The sequence below is a fragment of the Lathyrus oleraceus genome, chromosome 4, assembly GCF_024323335.1.
Source record: "Lathyrus oleraceus cultivar Zhongwan6 chromosome 4, CAAS_Psat_ZW6_1.0, whole genome shotgun sequence".
In the NCBI taxonomy this organism is placed as follows: Eukaryota; Viridiplantae; Streptophyta; class Magnoliopsida; order Fabales; family Fabaceae; genus Lathyrus; species Lathyrus oleraceus.
Genome location: NC_066582.1, coordinates 196,236,462 through 196,250,721, shown reverse-complemented (window position 1 = coordinate 196,250,721; position 14,260 = coordinate 196,236,462).

The window sequence follows — 14,260 nt, the reverse complement described above, 5'->3', positions numbered from 1 at the left end:
ATCATGTGATCTGACAAATCCTTCTGTGATAATAATTATGTGTATAATTACCCTTTTGCCCTTATGTCTATATTGAACACAAGGCATAGACCGTGTCATCCTTGTCCAGTTCAATATTGGGCCCATAGACATTTATTCTGTTACACAGGATGGGTAAATTCCATCTAGGTCACTCATGTCCCTTAGCATGCTTCGTGGAGTACCCATCAACTGTCTTTATGGTCATCTAGTTACGGACAACGTTTGATCAGCAATAAGGCACTCAACTATATATCTAGGGTCCACAGTGGTTTCAGGTCGAAGGGTGGTATACACCATTATCACCATGAGAATAACTTATGACACTTTGCATAACATTCTATATAGTATTCTCATAGCGGGTCAATCCAGTATAAATATTACTCTTAATATTCATACCTATGTTTAAGACTTGATAACTCCTTATCCATGATCCATGAGATGTGATCATCAGTCTATAAACATAATAGTCTTCATGCTTTAATGTTATCCCACTTCACAATAAAGCTCGACTACGGATACTTTAAGAATAGTGTCCTTATGTTTAATGTGATCTCATGATTAAGTCATACTTGATACATTAAATGGACTAGCTATTCTAGGGACTTTATTAAACAAACATAATAAAGAAAAAGCCTTTTATTATTAATAAATAATTCGATACAAGTACCAAAAGTATTGGCCTCTAGGGCTTACACCAACAGGGTTCCCCAAGCAGATAGCCTTTCGGGCAACCCTTGCCGAGTTTTTTGGTCCAGTTCCCCTGTGGAGTATTTGATCCCCAACGGAGCTTCTATACTTTTCCCAGCTGAGTGGGTTGATTCAGTCCCCGATAGAGTTTGTGTGTTCCTCAGCAGGGTTGATTTTTTGTTTTGGTCGTCAGCAGAGTAAGATTGATTTCCCCAGTAGATCGTGTTGGTTTCTCCGCCAATAGCCATCCGACTCACTCCCAGTCAGAGTTTCCTCCTGGTTTCTGAGCAGCTATTTGTGTTTATCCTCTGTATGGTTGTCTCCCATTTGATATTGTGTTGACCTAAAATTCCCTACAGACTCGATAATATTTCCTTTCCTCAACAGATCTCCTCCTTCCCCAGATAATGTTGAGCCTTTGGGATGTTGATCTCCCTGTTCTCCGACAATTGTATCCCTTTGTTGTGGATTGACCGAGGATTGTACCGATGATTTAAATTTTTACGACTCCTTTGTATCCTTTGCGATCGTTTTGTCAGCATAATCATCATACATATACATATACATATACATATACATATACATATACATATACATATACATATACATATACATATACATATACATATACATATACATATACATATACATATACATATACATATACATATACATATACATATACATATACATATACATATACATATACATATACATATACATATACACTCATAATTTCATGATTACATATTTTTGCATAATCATATTTGTTGATTCATTGTCTGAGATTCCTAATCTTTGTTATGGCGGTACTTTATCCCCATACAAGTTCGGTGTCTGTCCTCTCAATGGTAGAAATGTCGGCCCCTTAAGCAGAAAGATTTTAACCTTTCTCCTTTCCCCACCGAGTTATTTCCTCGTGGATGATCATTGTTTTATTTTCCTCCCCAGTTGATTACCTGGATGGAATTACTCCCGTGAGCTATATCCTCATTGGGTTGAGTCTTGATTGACCTTTTATTTCTAGATCTTACCTAGATAGATGCTTTTGGTCCCCTGAGAGCATATTACCCAGTAACTGGTAATATTCTTCTCATGTTTTTCACTTTTGCCCAATACCCGGTTAGAGAAACTTTTTCTCCCCAACAGATTTGTTTTCACGTTTCCCTAGGAAGTATATCCTTGATATGTTCATCCTAACCAATGATGGATATTTTCTTCCCTTGCTTGGGTCTATCCTTGATATGTTCATCCTAACCGATAACGGATATTCTCATCCTTGGTATTCTACCTAGTAAAAAGGTAGTTGTAATCCCTATTTTGTTCCCTAGAGGGTAAATCATTGATATGTTCATCCTAACTGATGACGGATTTCCTCCTCTTTGCAGTCTTCTACCCAGTAACCGGTAGTTGTAAATCCTTCTCTTCCCCTCAACAAAGTTTATCCTTGATATGTTCATCCTAACCGGTGACGAATTTTCTCTTTGATGATCTTCTATCCAGTATTTGATAGATGTAATTCCTACCTTTTTTGTTCAGTTGGTTTATCCTTGATATGTTCATCTTAACCGATGACGGGTATCCTTCTTAACAATTCCCAGGCAAGACTATCCTTCATATGTTCATCTTAACCGATGATGCATTTTCTTTCCTTTGAGTCTATCCTTCATATGTTCACCTTAACCGGTGACGGGTATTCTCATCTTCGGTCTTCTACCCAGTAATTTGTAGTTGTAAATCCTACTTTCTACAGTTTTCCCCAGCAAGGCTATTCTTACCCAGTAACCGGTAATGAATATTCCCTCCTGGTGGTTCCCAGCGAGTCATCCTTGATATGTCCATCCTAACCGATGACGGGTGTCCTCTTTGTCATACTTTTATTGTCTCCTTACTGTAACACCCCAAAATTTGCCCTCCTCATTCATGCATTCATTTTTAGGTCATTTAACATTTCACATTGCATTTCATCATTATCGATCAGAATTATATACATTGCATTTCATCATGTCAATCGGGATTAGCTCCAAGAAGCTTGAACATCATCCAGGACACTTTGTGGGTTCTATTTAGATGATCAGTCAACACAAGGGAAGGACTTGAGTTACTTCCAACAGGGGTCTATTCGTCAGTTAAAACGTTAATCTTGAAGGAGCAAAAGTTTGTTCATGAGCTGTCATGCTCGCTAGGCGAGCAGAATGGGTCGCCTAGCGAGTCCCAAGAAAAACCACCAGAATCACCTACGCTCAGAGGAATTTCTTGAACTGTCATGCTCGCTAGGCGAAGCCCACGTGTTTTTTTTTATAAAAAAAACGAAAAAGTAAATAAATAAAATAAATAAATAATAAATAAATAAATAAATAAAATATAACAAAAAATTTTTGGACTTGGGCCTCTCTCATTTGAGCCCACAGGTCCACAAAAATCAGGTTATAAATTCAGAGTTTCAGTGAAACAAAAGGCCATTCTATTCCTATTACCATGGCTGGGAAAAAGATAGTGAGAGAAGAGCTAACAGAGTTCAGAGCAACCTCCAGAGACTGAAGGGAACTCATATGCAAAGAACCAATTCCATCTCATATAAACCCTTAGATTGCTTTGCAAACCCAACCGGGAAATTCAATTTCATTCGATCTCTCCAGTCAGGTTTGCCTTATTCCCATAACTTTATGCTTTTAACTTGAATGCTCTGAATGTATGAGGTATTATAGGTGAATTTGATACCCTTTTGATACATGTGTTTGACAAGAGGTTTAGGCTTCCTACCCTTGGTTCCTTTTTGTGAGCTTTTTGTGAATTTTAATGGCATGATTCATGTGGTTACATTTTGATTTGGGGGCAACTCTTGATTACCCTATCTTGTTTCTCTAACCTGTTTGTTGAGTTTTGTTTTGTGAGGGCTCATATGACTCTTGCAGAGATGGCTTGCCTGGTGTTCCACTTTATTTGTGGGATACCACCTGGAGGTTTATCCCGATTACCTGTACTGACTCGCTTTCTTTGATGGTGCTAGCTTGAGAGATCTCTAGGTTTCTTATCTCTTTATTTGTTGTTGCTTTGGATCTTTATCTGTGTGGTAGATCTCTTAACCCCCTTTATCTTTCCCGCATTTTACTACTTTTTGCCTAAAGACCTCCATGAAGAGGCAATTGACGGATAAAAGGGACTAGTAGTCAATCCCCCGTTATTCAGTGCGTCGTTCTTTAAGATCACACTACGTGTTGATGCTTCAGAATAAAAACCCCAGATCTTTTGTCCGGTCAGTCAGTGGAGAGGGTTCCACCTTTCTGAACCCCCACTTTTTGTCATGAGCTCACCTTGTCCAGGGTTAAGAGCTATGGGTTCTTATCCTCATTACCCTTTTTGCATGAGCATCCCTAAACCACAAACAAACTCATTGATTTTTCTTCTCCTAAGAACACATTTACTCCTTCTACTACAGGCGAGTAAGTCTCCAAAGGTCGAGCATCCGGTAGATTGCGTAGTAACGTCGTTCATCCCAAAACTTAACCCGTAGTTAGCCGAACTACGGCTTGCTCTGATTCTCATTCCAGATGAGATACGTAGGCATAAGACGCGAAGTCTTACCGAGCACATATCCCCCTAACCCATAGCCAGCCGAGCTACGAAGACTCTGATTCTCATATTCAGATGAGATACGTATGCAGTGGATACGACATCCGTGCGAGTCATTTTCTTTAAACCCCTTTTTAGTAAATAATACATTAGATAAACCCACACCCTTTAGACAAGAACAACAAAAGTGGATCCCGTAGAGTACTACAAATGCGTAGGGGTGCTAATACCTTCCCTTCGCATAATCGACTCTCGAACCCAAGATTTGGTTGCAAGACCTTGTCTTTTCCTTTCCCTTTTCCAGGTTTACTTCGAGCGTTTCCTTTCCCTCCTTTGGGATAAATAACGCACGGTGGCGACTCTTCTGTCATTTCCTTTTTCGCCGGTTGTTTTTTTCGCAGGTAGGTTGCGACAGCTGGCGACTTTGCTGGGGACCCTAGTTTCCCTAGGCGAGTACCTCCTAGCTTTTGTAGGTTGGTTGTTTGTTGGGTGTTTATCCTTTTGTACAGTTATTTATTTTTCAGCCTTTACCGGCTTTATCTTATTGCATTGTGTACATATGATTGATATATCTGCTGGTTCTGTTTTTGGGATGGGATGTTCTATGAGAGATAAGCCCATTACTCAGGCTTGAGTGTACACACTGGTTTTAGAGTGGATAGTCATGAGGCTTGCGTGGCATGTTGCTACGTTAAGTCGTTCATGAAGACCCACACCCAGACGAGGTTTCTTTTGGATATATTTTGTCCTACGGGTGTTCCGTAACGGCATGATGTTCCTCTAGAAATCGTCGACTTTGGTGACCATTTCCCGAGAACTCAGTCGAGGCCTCTCCTCCGAGACGTGATTATGTTAGCTCTGGTGGGCGCACTCTCGTTGATCAATCCGAGGACCCCGAGACTGGGAACTTGCTATTAGGATGTCCTGTTGAGGGGAGTCAGTGGAGGTCTTTTATCCCGTAATAATGTCAAACCTTCAGTGGTAAACGTATTATTCTCGACTGAAGGGCCAAAGTTGATAAACTTCTGTTCTTAGAACCTACCAGTGAGGGGCGGGCTAAATGCAGGAAACTTTAACCTCTAACCAACCCGGTTTTCTGGAGCAGAGTTGTGATCTTGTATTATATTCCTCAGTGGGTTTCTCTTCAGACAGTGCAACCCGACAGATTTTCAAGCAGATACAGCAATCCTGATTGACATGCCTTTGCATTGCATAACATCATCTGCATATTTGCATCCAACATCTCATGCTTATTCATTTGCAGGGTATTCCTTTTCAAAGGGGGGCGCCTTAAAATTGAATAAGCAGCGCATCGCATACCATGCATATTAACCCTTGTCTGTTTTGCAGGTGTCACCGCAGTGTCTAAAGTTTGTTCCCTATTTCAGGAACTATTGGTCCCAAGCGAGTCCACAGGTAACCGACCAAGGAAAATCGTTCGCAACTAGCCATGGACCAGGTACAGAAAGAGTTGGCTGATATGCGTGAAAGGATGGATCGGTTCATGACATTGATGACTGGTATGGCAGAAAGCCAGGAAAAGCTGAGGGAATTGGTTGAGCAACCGAGGCCCGATCCAGAGGTAGAGATACCAAATGCTGAAGGAAACCCTGGTAACCCTGGGAACACTGATAACCCTATGAACACTAGTAACGCGGGTAACGTAAATGCTGATGGAAACCCCGGTAATGTTGGCAACACGGGGAATGTTGGAAATGGAATTGGCGGAGGGTACAATGTGAATCAAGGAATTCGGATTAACGGGCGCCCCGTTACTGAGGATTATCAGTATGATCAATTCTCTTTGCACGACGAAGCCCATGAGACCACTCGCCGTATGGATGAGTTTGCTGAGAAGCTCAAATCTTTGGAGTCTCAAAATTCCTTAGGTTTTGATGTCACAAATCTTGGTCTGGTTCAGGGAGTAAGGATCCCTCACAAGTTCAAACCCCCTACTTTTGAGAAATACAACGGGGCTTCTTGCCCACGCACTCATCTCCAATCTTATTTTGGAAGGTTGGGAGCCCACACGGAAGATGAAAAGCTGTGGATGTACTACTTTGAAGACAGTCTAACTGGAGCTTCTCGTGAATGGTATTCTCATTTGTCTCGTACTACCATCAAGAGCTGGAAAGACTTGGCAGAGGCTTTTGTCAAGCAATATCAATACAACTTGGACTTGGCTCCGAATCGGACCTTATTGCAAGGAATGTCTCAGACTGCCAAGGAGACCTTTAGAGAATATGCTCAGCGTTGGAGACAAATTGTTGCGTCCGTCCAACCCCCTATGTCTGAAAGGGAGATGGCGGACATGTTCATGAACACTCTTCAAGGCAATTATATTGAGAGGTTGGCTGCTTGCCCGTCAATCAACTTTGCAGAGATAGTAATTGCTGGAGAAAGAATCGAGAGTCTGTTGAAGATGGGCCGAATTCAAGATAATAGTGCTTCCAAGAAACCATTTGCTGGTAACGGTCAGCGAAGAAGAGAAGGCGAGACAAGCGTTGTGTATGCCGGCAGAGGCAGGGGCAGAGGATGCCCTAATTATTATCAAGATCAAGTGGCCGCAGTCACTATTCCTACACCTGCTCCTCAACAGCAACAACAATCGCAGTATCATCCGCAACAGCAACCCAGGTACAACAATCAACAACAAGGAGGTAATCCGGGTCAGCAGAGACACTATCAACAACGTCCAAGGCAGACGGACCGGGTCATTGAGCCAATCCCAATGCCTTATTCTGTATTACTCCCCAAGCTGATTGACCTGAATCTGGTTACGTTGAGAACTCTGGCTCCACCAATCGATCCCAATAATTTCCCCAAAGGTTATGATGTCAACGCAAGATGTGCTTTTCACTCCAACGCACCTGGCCATACTACAGATAATTGCAAGGCTCTCCAGCTAAAAGTACAAGATATGAGAGACGCCAAGGCTATCAATTTTTCTCCGGTGCCTAATGTTATCCAAAACCCGATGCCAGCCCACGGCGGGCAAAGGATTAATGCTGTTGATAGCGGGGAAATTTTGAATTTGGTTTCTGATGTGACTAAAGTGAAGACTTCGCTATCGGTGGTCAAAGACCGGCTTTTGAAAGGACAGATTTTCCCGGGCTGTGGGGGAGAGTGTAGAAATTGTCAAGCTGCCGAGAACGGATGTGACAGTTTGAGAAGGGGTATTCAGCAACTGATAGATGAAGGCTGTCTTCAGTTCGATCAGACCCGTTCAGTGAAGAATGATGTGTCGACAGTGACGTTTTATTTCACTCTTGAAGAAATATATGTTCCCGAGAGACCTGCTCCGACAACAGTTTATTTCCCAGAAAGTATAGAACCAACAACGGTAAACATCGAAAGTCCAGCACCAGTTACAATTTACTCTGACAACCCTCAACCGGCTTTGGTTAGTCCGGTCACCATCACGGTACCAGGACCTGTTCCGTATGAGAAAGACAGTGCTATCCCGTGGCACTATGGGGCTGATATCTACTGCCAGGGGCAGAAAGTTAACAGGGAAGACATTGACATTGGTAGCTCCGCTGTAGACAATGTTGGAGAAGTTGGTGGCTTCACTCGCAGTGGACGCCTGTTTGCACCATCAACTTTGCGCACGAATACTGAAGCTGAGGCAGCTGCCAAGGCTAAAGGAAAACAGGTAGCCACCAAAGAGGTTACTACTGAGGAAGCTCCTCCTAAGACCGCATTCGAGAAGGAAGTGGATGAGTTTATGAGGATTATCAAGAAAAGTGACTACAAGGTAGTCGACCAGCTAAATCAGACACCCTCAAAGATCTCCATTCTCTCATTACTGATGTGCTCTGAGGCTCACAGAGCAACCTTGTTGAAAGTACTGAATATGGCCTATGTTCCACCAGAGATAACTGTTAACCAGCTGGAGTCGGTAGTTTCAAATGTAAACGCTAGCCATGGGCTAGGTTTCACCAACTATGACCTGACATCTGAGGGCAGGAATCACAACAAAGCTTTGCATATCATAATGGAATGCAAAGGGGTGGTGCTTTCCCATGTTTTGGTTGATACAGGCTCTTCTCTGAATGTTCTTCCAAAGAAAGCCTTAATGAAGTTGGATTGCGATGGCATCATCCTGAAGCTAAGTAATTTAGTTGTGAGGGCTTTTGATGGCTCTAAGAGAGCTATCTTTGGCGAAATTGAGTTGCCAGTTAAGATTGGACCGCAGGTGTTCAAGAGCACATTTCATGTGATGGATATCCAACCTGCCTATAGCTGTCTGCTAGGTCGGCCCTGGATTCATGCTGCCGGTGCTGTTACTTCTACTCTCCACTAGAAGCTCAAATATGAACTAGAAGGTCAAGTCGTCACTGTCTGTGGTGAAGAGGATATTTTTGTTAGCCACCTGTCTACTTTTAAGTATGTGGAGATGGATGGCGAGATGCATGAGATGCTATGTCAGGGCTTCGAAGCCATAAACATCAGTGAGATCACACCCGAAGCTGTCTTTTCACCTAAGTCTGAGAAGGTCGGGACTTCTATCTCTTCATACAAGCAAGCTGTTGAAGTGGTTAAAGCTGGTAATGCCCAAGGCTGGTGCAAATTTGTGGAGCCAGTCATCAAAGAAGACAAATTTGGATTGGGGTTTACTCCGGAGTCTCAGAAGAATGAAGCCGGTACTTTCTCCAGCGGAGGTTTGGTTTCTCCCCACATCATCAATGCTGCAGATGAAGACAAGGCTGACAGTGACTGTGACTTAGATAGATGGATTCGACCGTGTGTCCCGGGAGAAAAGCTCAACAATTGGTTGTCCGAAAAGGTCGTCCGGGTTACACTACTGAAGAAGTAATTTTTATTGTTTTCCTTTTATTACATGCATAATAAAGTCTTACACTTTGCCCAAGGTGTAATGACTCATCTGTAGGGCCATCCATTTAGTTACATTTCGCAATTATTTTCATCGTCAATAAAGGACAACTTTTGCAAACAATTTTGTGTTCTCTTTCTTTCAATTATTTTACTTTTACAAAAAATGGCAATGTTTCTCTTTTGTTCTTCCTTCCAAAAATCTCTCGTTCTAAGGTAAAGCATGATCCTCCATCATGCAGAGATGATCACCCGGATCTCACTGCTAACGACACTGCTATGGCCAAGTATGACTTCGACAATCCTATCTATCAAGCCGAAGAAGGGGTTGAGGAAGATTGTGAATTGCCTGAAGAGTTAGCCAGGTTGTTGAATCAGGAGGACCGAGCTATTACACCTTATCAGGAGGTAATTGAGACCGTCAACATTGGCACCGAAGACGACAAGAAAGAGATCAAGATAGGGGCCAGTCTACAGACCGAGGTGAAAGAACAGTTGATCAGTTTGCGTCGTGAGTACGTCGACATCTTTGCTTGGTCCTATCAAGATATGCCAGGTTTGGATACAGACATCGTTGTGCACAGGTTACCGTTGAATGAAGATATGCCGTCGGTGAAGCAGAAGTTACGCCGAACTCATCCCGACATGGAAATGAAAATCGAAGACCGTTGATCATGTACTTGACGGTGTTAGAAGGGTCAATGGGTTGTGTGCTCGGTCAGCATGACGAGTCAGGTCGAAAAGAGCATGCAATATACTACCTTAGCAAAAAGTTTACCGACTGTGAACAAAGATACTCACTGCTCGAGAAAACTTGTTGCGCTTTGGCATGGGTTGCTCACCGACTAAGACAGTTTATGTTGACTCACACGACTCTATTGATATCAAAGATGGATCCCGTCAAGTATATTTTTGAAAAGCCAGCACTTACCGGAAGAGTTGCTAGGTGGCAAATGATACTGACAGAGTATGACATCCAATACACTTCACAAAAAGCCATCAAAGGAAGTGTCTTGTCAGACTATCTTGCAGAGCAATCAATTGATGATTACCAACCTATCAGGTTCGACTTTCCTGATGAGGACATCATGTTTCTCAAATCGAAAGATTGCGAGGAACCACTCCCGGAGGAGGGGCCTGACCCTGAATCCAAATGGATTATGATGTTTGATGGGGCGGTCAACGTCAATGGTCGCGGAGTTGGTGCAGTGTTGATCACGCCAGAGGGGGTTCATATGCCATTTTGTGCCAGAATAACTTTTCCCTGCACCAACAATGAAGCCGAATACGAAGCTTGTATCCTAGGACTTGAGGAAGCCATCGACCTATGGATTAAAACCCTGGATGTTAAGCTGGACGAAGCAGAATGGGTCCGTTCCCGATACAATCAGCTAAGCCTAGTTGAGGAAAAGAGACTGGCAGCTATATGCCATGGCCAACTATATCAAAGACGGATGAAGAGAGCGTTTGATCAGAAAGTGCGCCCTCAGGAGTATCAAGTTGGTGAAGTGGTATTCAAAAGAATTCTTCCTCCCAACACAGATCACAGGGGCAAATGGACACCGAACTATGAGGGTCCATACGTGGTTAAAAGAGTTTTCTCTGGCGGAGCTTTGATGCTAACAACCATGGATAGCGAAGACTTCCCATCCTCTGTCAACTCAGACGCAGTTAAAAAAATACTTCGCGTAATTGACCCGCTGGACAAAAGAAAGAGAGTCCAGGCAAAAAAGGGCATCCCGACGAACCAAAAAAAAGAATAAAGAGGTTCGGGCAAAAATTAGGGATATAAAAATAAAAAAATGTACACCCGGTGAGTCGAAAACCCGAAAGGGTGGCTCAGGCAAAAAATGGGTATCCTGGTGGATTGAAAACCCAAAAGGGCGATCCAGGCAAAAGTTAGGGAATAAGCGAATGACTGCAATCTGAGTTCATCTGTGTTATATCATTGTTTTATTCAATCCGGCAATCTTCGAAGGTTAAAAGATCGACTAATCATCCATTTCAGAAGGCAAGATGAGCAGAGCGTCTTGAGGTCATACGAGCCATAGTAGAGTCGAAACTCAGTGGGACCCCGTATCCACATTGCCATTAGGATAGTTTTCTTTTGTTCAATTTATAGCGATCGCCTCTTTTCAGGGATTAGCTTCCTGATGTACTCGCCTATTCCTGGCACAAATTTTTCAACAAATAAAAGTCGAATAATTCAGCTAAAGAGCCTCTTTATTTTTCATTTATCAGTTTGTTTGCAAAAGATGTCTGAATTCTTGATGAAACATATTGCATCTGAACATAATGGCGGCTTTTGCAGATGATTTTCATAGGAAAACACTTAAAATTGCTTTGAATGTGCTTAATCCCGGACGGTGAATTCAAACCGAGCAATTCCCCCGGGACATACGTGTGTGTTTGCAGGTCACAGGAACCGGATGTCAAGTCATGAATCCTCATCCCCAAGCGGTTGACAAAGTCTCTCCTAAACAGAGCATGTCCCCCCAGTAGAGTTGCACCTTGTATCCCCAGCAACAGCGGAGTAGTTGCATACCCAACAAACAAGAGGGTGGTGTCCCTAATGTTCATCTCATTCCCCAGCAGATTTATTTTTAACAGATTTGTTTTGATCCTCCGCCTGAGGACGATTAGCAAGTTCATATCCCCAGCAAAGGTCGATTCCTACGACATTTCCCCAGGAAGTGCTTTCCCCACAGACTCTCCTTACAGAGCCTCGCCAAACAAAGTTTCCATAGTTGATACTTCCCCAGCAAGGTCAACTTTCCAGAAAAAAGCCGATTTATTCTCGGTGGCTCCCCGGTCCCGGCTGACGGATCGTTCCCCACAGTGCATTCAAGGATTGATACAGCGATCCGTTCCCTACCGGAGCTTGCTTCCCCAAGCAGATTTCTTTTTACACCATGCATAACATTTGCATTTGCATGCATATCAAGCATACACATAAGCTGATAAACAGGTTCTTCAAAGCAGACCGAAGAATTGTTTTACAACCAAAGTCATGAGATTCAGCCAGAGGATCAAGTGTGTGTGATCTAGCATGAGGGTCATTTCGAAGATTCAGCCTGAGAATCGTTTTCCAACGAGCCAACCTGAGGTTCAATTTGAAGATTCAGCCAGAGAATCGCCTACAAGCGTTATTTCCCCAGCAAACCAGCTAGAGGAGTAGATTGACAGTTCAACAAAAAATCAATCTACAAGAGGGTCCAGCCCGCGGATCGCAATTTAAAAACAAAAGTCTAATTGAAGAGTCGTTACAGCATGTTCTAGCCTGAAGAATATGTACGAAGCCCAAAAGTAGAGTATTCTCGGAGCTGCATATCTAACATGAAGGTTGGGTGTAGATTTCGAAAGAGGGTCAACCAGCGCATGCCTCAGATGCGAGATCCTGATGATGGGAATTTATCATCAAAACGAAGTAGATCTAGCCAGAAGATCGAAGTCAGGTATAGCCCGAAGACCGGAAATAGATTCAGCCAGAGAATCAAAGAGAATAGATTCAGCCAGAGAATCGAAACAAAGTAGATCGAGCGAGAAGATCGAAGAAGATCTAGCCAGAAGATCAAAGTCGATTCAGCCAGAGAATCGAAGAGAATAGATTCGGCCAGAGAATCGAAACAAAGAAGATCTAGCCAGAAGATCGAAGAAGATCTAGCCAGAAGATCGAAGAAGATCTAGCCAGAAGATTAAAACCGTATCCAGCCCGAGGATCAAAATTAATATCCAACCAAAGGACTAAATTGAGTATAGATTCAGCCAGAGGATCGAAACTCCAGGTTAAGTCAGAAGACTGACTCAGATTCAGTCAGAGGATCGGAAGAGAAATAAACAGCGCGGTGTATTTCAGCATTTTTGTGGTGTTCTCAGAGCGCAAATTTTCGGTCTGTCTTTGTTATTCAATACCAGCTCATCCTGTTTGTCTGATAAGCTGTTCGCTTTCATCCTGCTCGGGTTAGCTGATGACTGAATAGGGGCAGCTGTAACACCCCAAAATTTGCCCTCCTCATTCATGCATTCATTTTTAGGTCATTTAACATTTCACATTGCATTTCATCATTATCGATCAGAATTATATACATTGCATTTCATCATGTCAATCGGGATTAGCTCCAAGAAGCTTGAACATCATCCAGGACACTTTGTGGGTTCTATTTAGATGATCAGTCAACACAAGGGAAGGACTTGAGTTACTTCCAACAGGGGTCTATTCGTCAGTCAAAACGTTAATCTTGAAGGAGAAAAAGTTTGTTCATGAGCTGTCATGCTCGTTAGGCGAGCAGAATGGGTCGCCTAGCGAGTCCCAAGAAAAGCCACCAGAATCACCTACGCTCAGAGGAATTTCTTGAACTGTCATGCTCGCTAGACGAAGCCCACGTGTTTTTTTTTATAAAAAAAACGAAAAATTAAATAAATAAAATAAATAAATAATAAATAAATAAATAAATAAAATATAACAGAAAATTTTTGGACTTGGGCCTCTCTCATTTGAGCCCACAGGTCCACAAAAATCAGGTTATAAATTCAGAGTTTCAGTGAAACAAAAGGCCATTCTATTCCTATTACCATGGCTGGGAAAAAGATAGTGAGAGAAGAGCTAACAGAGTTCAGAGCAACCTCCAGAGACTGAAGGGACCTCATCTGCAAAGAACCAATTCCATCTCATATAAACTCTCAGATTGCTTTGCAAACCCAACCGGGCAATTCAATTTCATTCGATCTCTCCAGTCATGTTTGCCTTATTCCCATTACTTTATGCTTTTAATTTGAATGCTCTGAATGTATGAGGTATTATGGGTGAATTTGATACCCTTTTGATGCATGTGTTTGACAAGAGGTTTAGGCCTCCTACCCTTGGTTGCTTTTTGTGAATTTTAATGGCATGATTCACGTGGTTATATTTTGATTAGGGGGCAACTCTTGATTACCCTATCTTGTTTCTCTAACCTGTTTGTTGAGTTTTGGTTTGTGAGGGCTCATATGACTCTTGCAGAGATGGCTTGCCTGGTGTTCCACTTTATTTGTGGGATACCACCTGGAGGTTTATCCCGATTACCTATACTGACTCGCTTTCTTTGATGGTGCTAGCTTGAGAGATCTCTAGGTTTCTTATCTCTTTATTTGTTGTTGCTTCGGA